This window comes from Leptonychotes weddellii, chromosome 7 (assembly GCF_054177405.1).
Source record: "Leptonychotes weddellii isolate Sample4059 chromosome 7, ASM5417740v2, whole genome shotgun sequence".
In the NCBI taxonomy this organism is placed as follows: domain Eukaryota; kingdom Metazoa; phylum Chordata; class Mammalia; order Carnivora; family Phocidae; genus Leptonychotes; species Leptonychotes weddellii.
Window position 1 is genome coordinate 23,875,503 of NC_138375.1, and position 7,053 is coordinate 23,882,555.

The 7,053-nt window shown below is 35.9% G+C and overlaps 1 long non-coding RNA gene across 1 annotated transcript in view; it reads right to left on the minus strand.

Annotated features, from left to right (window-relative positions):
* The window catches only part of LOC145722542 (uncharacterized), a 226,482-nt gene extending 220,316 nt beyond the window's left edge, over positions 1-6,166 (minus strand). The window contains exons 1-2 of the long non-coding RNA XR_014146872.1: positions 6,068-6,166; positions 2,815-2,924 (exon numbers count right to left, since the gene is read on the minus strand). This is a non-coding gene — a long non-coding RNA (uncharacterized LOC145722542). The remainder of the gene's footprint in view (positions 1-2,814; positions 2,925-6,067) is intronic.
* Between the last annotated feature and the right edge of the window lie 887 nt (positions 6,167-7,053).

Genomic DNA, 7,053 nt, shown 5'->3' on the forward strand with positions numbered 1-7,053 from the left:
GCCAGTATGAGTAAGAAAACATTTTCTATTTTCAAGGAGCTTAGAGTTTAGCATGTAACAAAGAATAAATTTTTCCCTGCATTGCTAAAGATAATATGTATATAATCCAAAGTAAAATTAAAATAGTCACTTTAAGGGAAGTACAAGGTAAAAACCTGCTCAAAGGTGGGTGAGATATGTCTATTTGGTTTTGTCATCCTTATGAATGCAGCATACATAATTTAACTGTGAAGCATAGCAAGGCACTTTAAATGCAATCTAATTAAACTAATATATCTGTTTTCTATATGTGTATAATGCCATTCATAAAATACTTTTATTAATAGGTATTATCATTACTATAACAATTCCACCCATATATTGAATGTACCAGTGTATATTAGGAATTTTGTTTTTTTATTAGATGTTCAAATATTTTTGAATGAGTGAATTTAGTGCTGGAAATGGAATGCCAACCAAGGAACTGGTTTCATCACAATGTGCTACCTTTCTAAATCAGTAGTCTCAACCTTGAAATTATCTAGGGATGATTTCTACACATTGAAATCATCTAGGGAAAGTACTATGGTACCATGTCCTAAAATTCTGATTTAAGTGGTCTGGGGTACAGCCTGAACATCAGAATATTTTAAAGCTCCTCAGATGATTCTAATGTGAAGCCAAGGTTCAGAATCATTGCTCTAAATATACTCTTTTGAGATAAAACTACAGAAGCCCTTCTTTGCTAGACAAGAACTTTAACAATTTAAATAAGAAACACCATTTTAGCACAGAATTTTAGGATGAATTTAAATCATCTGTATGAAATTAAACACTTTTAAACATCAAGGCTTTATAAATGCAAGGGGTAGGTGGTGCAATTAGAAGGTTCTTTAATGTTAAAAAGGCAATACCATAACCAAAAGGTAGAGATATAGTCAGGTGAATAGAACCAGCATTAATGAACTATAATTACTTTATAAGACTTCCTCTATGAAAATGTATGTGGTAATTAGGCACAAGGAGGACTTTCTGTTATTTGTTTTAAGAATTTTACAAATGTCTTTAGCAAAGCATTTGCCAGATTTGAAAAGTTTCATCTAAATTTGAGGGTCCCTCCATCCATACTTGAGTCTGATCTAGAAGTTCCCTGCAGACCTATCCACAGTTACTCCCTTTTATCCAGTGCAGCATGTTTGGATCATATATGAATTAACTTCATACTAGTAAATTTATTGTCCAGCCTACAAAAAAGCCACATGAAGGGAGGGAAAATCTGAGATCTGTAATGTGGTCACTGCTAACTCAGCCAAAACTAACTTTTTGATATCTTTATGTTCTTAATATCTGCATTTTGCTCAGTCTCCAGAGTAGTAGTAGAGGTAATATAGGAGACAGATGAGAAAAAATGGAGGAAAAACAGCACTCCAAAAACAGTATAATAAATTATTATAATGTATCTTCATTAATCATGCTCAGCTATGGTTTCAATTATTTATTTTCAGTGGAGGTTTCCGGGTGAGTGAGTGAGGCTTTCTTTCAAGCTGCTTTATGATTCTTTAAAAATGTGGGATGGAAAATTTCTCAGGCCTTAGCACTGAGATCCTAATTGAAGTCTCATTCCTCCCAAAGCCAACAAGAAGCAGCAGCACAGAGGTATCCCATACCTTGGAACCTACAAATCTCTTTTAATTGATACAAGGGATCAGGCCATTGTCTTCCCTCAACTAACTAACTTGGACTTATTTTTTCTCACATTTTAGAAAGGACATTTATTCTAAGGAATACAAATAGCTTAAGTAAACTCTTTCATAAAATTATGGTTCGGTGATAGAAATATCTTCCTGGACCATCTACACCAGAGTCACTATACAGTAGAGTGAAGCTGCTTATTCCAGGATCAGTGCAGATTATCTCTTCAGTTTTCATGGTTTTGTACCAGACTTCAAATTCTAGTCACAACATGACTTGAATAGTTTGAAAATAAGCCCTCTCTTCCATGCCAGCTGAGGGTGGCCTTTTCTGGAAGCCCACAAAAGATGGAATGTCTGAGATCCTAAAGCTTTCTCTCTGGAGTTTTAAGACAATCCACACTTCCCCAAATATGATGCCAAATTCACCAAACTGTTCATAAGTCTGACCCAAATTGTAGACTATGTACAGGGCCAATCACCAAGCCAAACTCATCTGGTTCAAATGTATAATTTCATTTATAAAACTGGCTGCATCTGGCAAAGGGAATAGTGGAGCTGGGCACATGGTCTACAGCATGTGAGACCAAAGCTGGGGATATACACAGGCCCAGCAGGAAAGGAGCTTGAACTGGACCCGGAGTTCCAGAATGACTGAAGAGGAAAGTCAAGCAGTAGCTGGTGAAGATAATACATATTTACATATTTTCACAAAATTGCTTATTTTCTTCAAGTTTGAGAAAGCTGAACAGACAAAAAATAACTGACACTATTATTACCCCCAAATACTTCACAACTTTTATAAATTGGAGTTCTGTTTCAAATGGCTAAGACTAAAGAAAAGAAGATACAGCCATGAGTCTAAAAACATGGTCTTGGAAATGGTGTGGGGTGTATTCTGGGAGGGGGTAACATGCAAAAGGGACCTGGTGGTTTGGGACAAAAGACAGGTTCCAAAGTTGAAAACAGTGAAAACCTGGAGTTCTACTTCATTACATTTGGTGACCACATGTTCCTTTCATAGTATGGGATACAGAAGCAACAACTTTTCTCTATCTCTACTTAATGAATATGTTCACTGTTTCCAAAATTCACATTCCTCATGACAACATCCACAAAAAAAAAAAAAGAAGAATCTCTGTACCTTGAAATATGCTATTACTCAGGTTAAGTCTTCCTCCTCCTTCACTTTGTTATGATCATCATCATCTTAGCCATTGGCTCAGTGCAGAGGAAGATGATTGAATCAGGAAGCTAAAAAGTAAGGGACAAGGTTTTTTAAAATAAAGGATCACCACTGGTATTTACCCAAAGAAAATGAAAACACTCATTTGAAAATATATATGCATTCCTATGTTTACTGCAGCATTGTTTACAATAGTCAAGGTATGGAAGCAACATAAGTGTCCATCAATAGACCAATGGATAAAGAAGATGTGGTGTGTATATATAAACATATATATATGATGGAATATTACTCAACCATAAAAAAAGAATGAGATCTTGTCATTTGTGACAACATTGATGAACTTAAGAGGGCATCATGCTAAGTAAAATAAGTCAGACAAAGAAAGACAAATACCATATGATTTCAGTTATATGTGTAATCTAAAAGACAAAGCAGGGGCGTCTGGGTGGCTCAGTCAGTTAAGTGTCTGCCTTTGATTCAGGTCATGATCTCGGGGTCCTGGGATGGAACCCTGCATCGGGCTCCCTGCTCATCAGGGAGCCTGCTTCTCCCTCTGCCCATCCCACCTTGCTCATGCTTGCTCATGCTCACCCTCTCTCTCTCTTAAAAAAAAAAAAACCTAAAAAAAAAAAAGACAAAGCAAATAAAAAAAGCAAAAACAGACCCATTAATACAGAGAACAAACTGGTGGTTGCCACATGAGAGTGGTTGGAAGGATAGGCAAAATGGGCAGAGGAGAGTAGGAGGTACAAGCTTCCAGTTATGGAATGAATAACTCTTGGGGATGACAGGTACAGCATAAGGAATATAGTCAATGATATTGTAATGTAGTGTTTGTACAGTGACAGATGGTAGCAACACTTGTGAGCATAGCAAAATGTATAGAGTTGTGAAATCACTATGCTGTACACCTAAACCTAATGTAACATTGTGTGTCAAGTATACTTCAATTAAAAAAATTAGAGTGAAGAATTTAGACTTCATGCCATAATAACAGGAAACAAACAAAAAAAAGTGAGAAGAAAAGCTTGACAAGAACTTAATCCTAGGGAACATAGACCTAAAGTCAGAAAGAAATCAGAATAGTTTACTTTTAAAAAGGAAAGGAAAACAAAAAGATAAATTATAATAAAAACAACAGAAATTTTGCTGGAGGGATTGGGGTTCAGGGCAAATCAAGGGAGAAAATTCAAGTATGACGATGCCCAAGACTGCTCAAAAGTCTTAGAAATTTGACACTTTCTGGAGATCATAACAACAGTAGTTTCGGTGTTGTGGTAGAGGCAGGACCTATTCTTCAGTGAATAGGAATTTAAACAGTGGTACCAATATCTATTCTTTGGCCTGTTCTCTTAAGAATGATATTTGCGAAGAAATGGGAAGCAATAGCTGGAGGAGAATAAAGGGTAGAGAGTGGATTTTTAAGAATTTATTTATACAAGAGAGTACAAAAAATCAGTAGAGAGGTAGTGGGAATAAGGAGTACATTGAAAGATTAGCACTGGATAGTGAAAGGGAAACTCTTGCTTTGAGATCACTGAGAATTTCAAGTAGAAATTTTGAGTGTTAAAAGAGGAATTAAGGGGGTTCTTAGCTAGTGAACTGTGTTTCTCTAAGAAGTGGGAAACCAAGCAATTTCCTGTAGTGGTACAAGTAAGATAGAAAGTTATAAATATAGTCAGCTAGTGGAATGGCCAATACTGAAAGTAGGACAATAAGATAGGTGTAAGTAAAAGGATTTCTGAATATAATGGAGTCTCTAAATGATCTTAGAAAACATAAGTTTCTAATAGAGCCAAATTACATGAGTCTCCCCCAAACAGCAGTCTAGGTGTAGTAGCGAAGAAGGCAGATGTTTTTTGGTTGATCCAGATTTGATGGTTGATGGAACAGATAGAATAAAAAGACAAAAGAATTCATTGTACTAGAAATAAAGTAGAATGAGATGTACTATAGTCTCAGCTAAGGAATCCCTAGGAAAGAGACAGAATGAAGAAAGACAGACATAGAGCTAAGCTAAGGAACAAAATCTCTGATCATTTCTGAGATTTTACTCAAAAATGCCTTTACTTCCATTCCCTATCTTTAACCCAGCAATTCTGCTTCCAGAAATTTATCTGACAAATATTCCCATACATACTCAAAGTTTATTCACCGAAGCATTTTGTCTGTATTAGCAAAAAACTGGAGATAACATGAACTTCCATGAATAGAGATCTGGTAAATAAATTACAGTGCAATGAAATAGTGGAATCCTAAGCAGCAATTAAGTGGAATGAGGCAGATCTACATGAGCTGATATGCAACAACTCCAAGATATATTAAATGAAAAAGCAAGATGCAAAACACTGTATATTATTTGCCACCATTTGTGTCAAAGCAATGGTCATGTACATAAACTCACACATGTGCATAATATCTCTGGTAGGATAGAGAAAGTTTGGATATGGTAATTACCTCTGGAGATGGTGCTATATGGCTGGGGGTAATGGGAAGAAGACTTACTCTCACCTTACCATATATATTTTTTCACTTTTTTATTACATATACATAAAATTACCTGGACAAAAAAATGTTTAAAAAATGTATATGCCATCATTGTATACAGTCTCCACTGGTGCTGAAGGTTAGTGGGGCAACATATTAAATACATTTGTGCTCGCGTTTACCTGAGTCCCTCTGGACTAGTTGATTTTTAGTTACAATAGATAAAATGAGGTAGTTTAGTGCATGAAATACTTTTTATGTCCTGAAGCAGCAAGACCTGGGGTTCAAAAAAGATAGGGCTATTTCTGATAACAATGCCATGTGGAAAAGACATTCAAGTTGAATTGTCCTGCTGACAAATGCTAAGCTGAAAGAGCATTCTATAGAAATACCCATCCATCTTCTTCAGAGCTTAAGGAATAGATTGAGTTTATAAAGTTTCAGGTACAATTCTATGGAAACTTAAATATAATGTTTTATGTAATAAATGTTTCTTGCTCATTAAGATTTCTTATGACTTAAGGAAAAACTTTTTATTCAAACATCTCTGAGGATATACTTAGCTATGAGAAAATGCACCTTATAAGTAGTGAAAATCAGTACTTTTCTTCATTTATAGCAAGTTAGAGACAGTCTTGAGCTGTTTTGTGTATAGGTAGCACCTACATTTCAGCCTTATTTCTGAAGAGACATATGCAAGACTCTGTAACCCATACCTTACCAAATAAGTCTGTACAGAACACAGTCATCTTATTGGTGGGATATTCCAAAAGTTCTATGCAGAGCAGTATGAGATAGGCTGTAAGATAGAGAAAACACAAATATACCTAAGGATATCCTAAAAAAAGTATAATGTACAACACAACAACTTTTGTAATGCCCAAGTCTTGGTATGTATTCATTATTCAAAACTAATAGCAATTACTGTCAAATCCCACATTGTTGTCTGTGCTGATTTATATTGTGGTTGGGGCAGGGTACAGGGAAGAGAAAAAGAGAGAGAGAAAACTAAAGAAGTAAGAGACTGAATTTTTTTTTTTTGCCAAAATAAATTTTTTTTATTATGTTATGTTAATCACCATACATTACATCATTAGTTTTTGATGTAGTGTTCCATGGTTCATTGTTTGCATATAACACCCAGTACTCCATGTAATACGTGCCCTCTTTAATACCCATCACCAGGCTAACCCATCCCCCCACACCCCTCCCCTCTAGAACCCTCAGTTTGTTTCTCAGGGTCCATAGTCTCTCATGGTTCATCTCCCCCTCCAATTCCCCCCACTTCAATTTCCCCTTCCTGCTATCTTCTTCTTCTCCTTCTCATTCTCCTTCTTCTTCTTCTTTTTTTTTTTTTATCATATAATGTATTATTTGTTTCAGAGGTATAGGTCTGTGATTCAACAGTCTTACACAATTCACAGCATCACCATAACACATACCCTCCCCAATGTCTATCACCCAGCCACCCCATCCCTCCCACCCCCCACCACTCCAGCAACCCTCAGTCTGTTTCCTGAGATTAAGAATTCCTCATATCAGTGAGGTCATATGATACATGTCTTTCTCTGATTGACTTATTTTGCTCAGCATAATACCCTCCAGTTCCATCCACGTCATTGCAAATGGCAAGATTTCATTCCTTTTGATGGTTGCATAATATTCCATTGTATATATATACCACATCTTCTTTATCCATTCATCTGT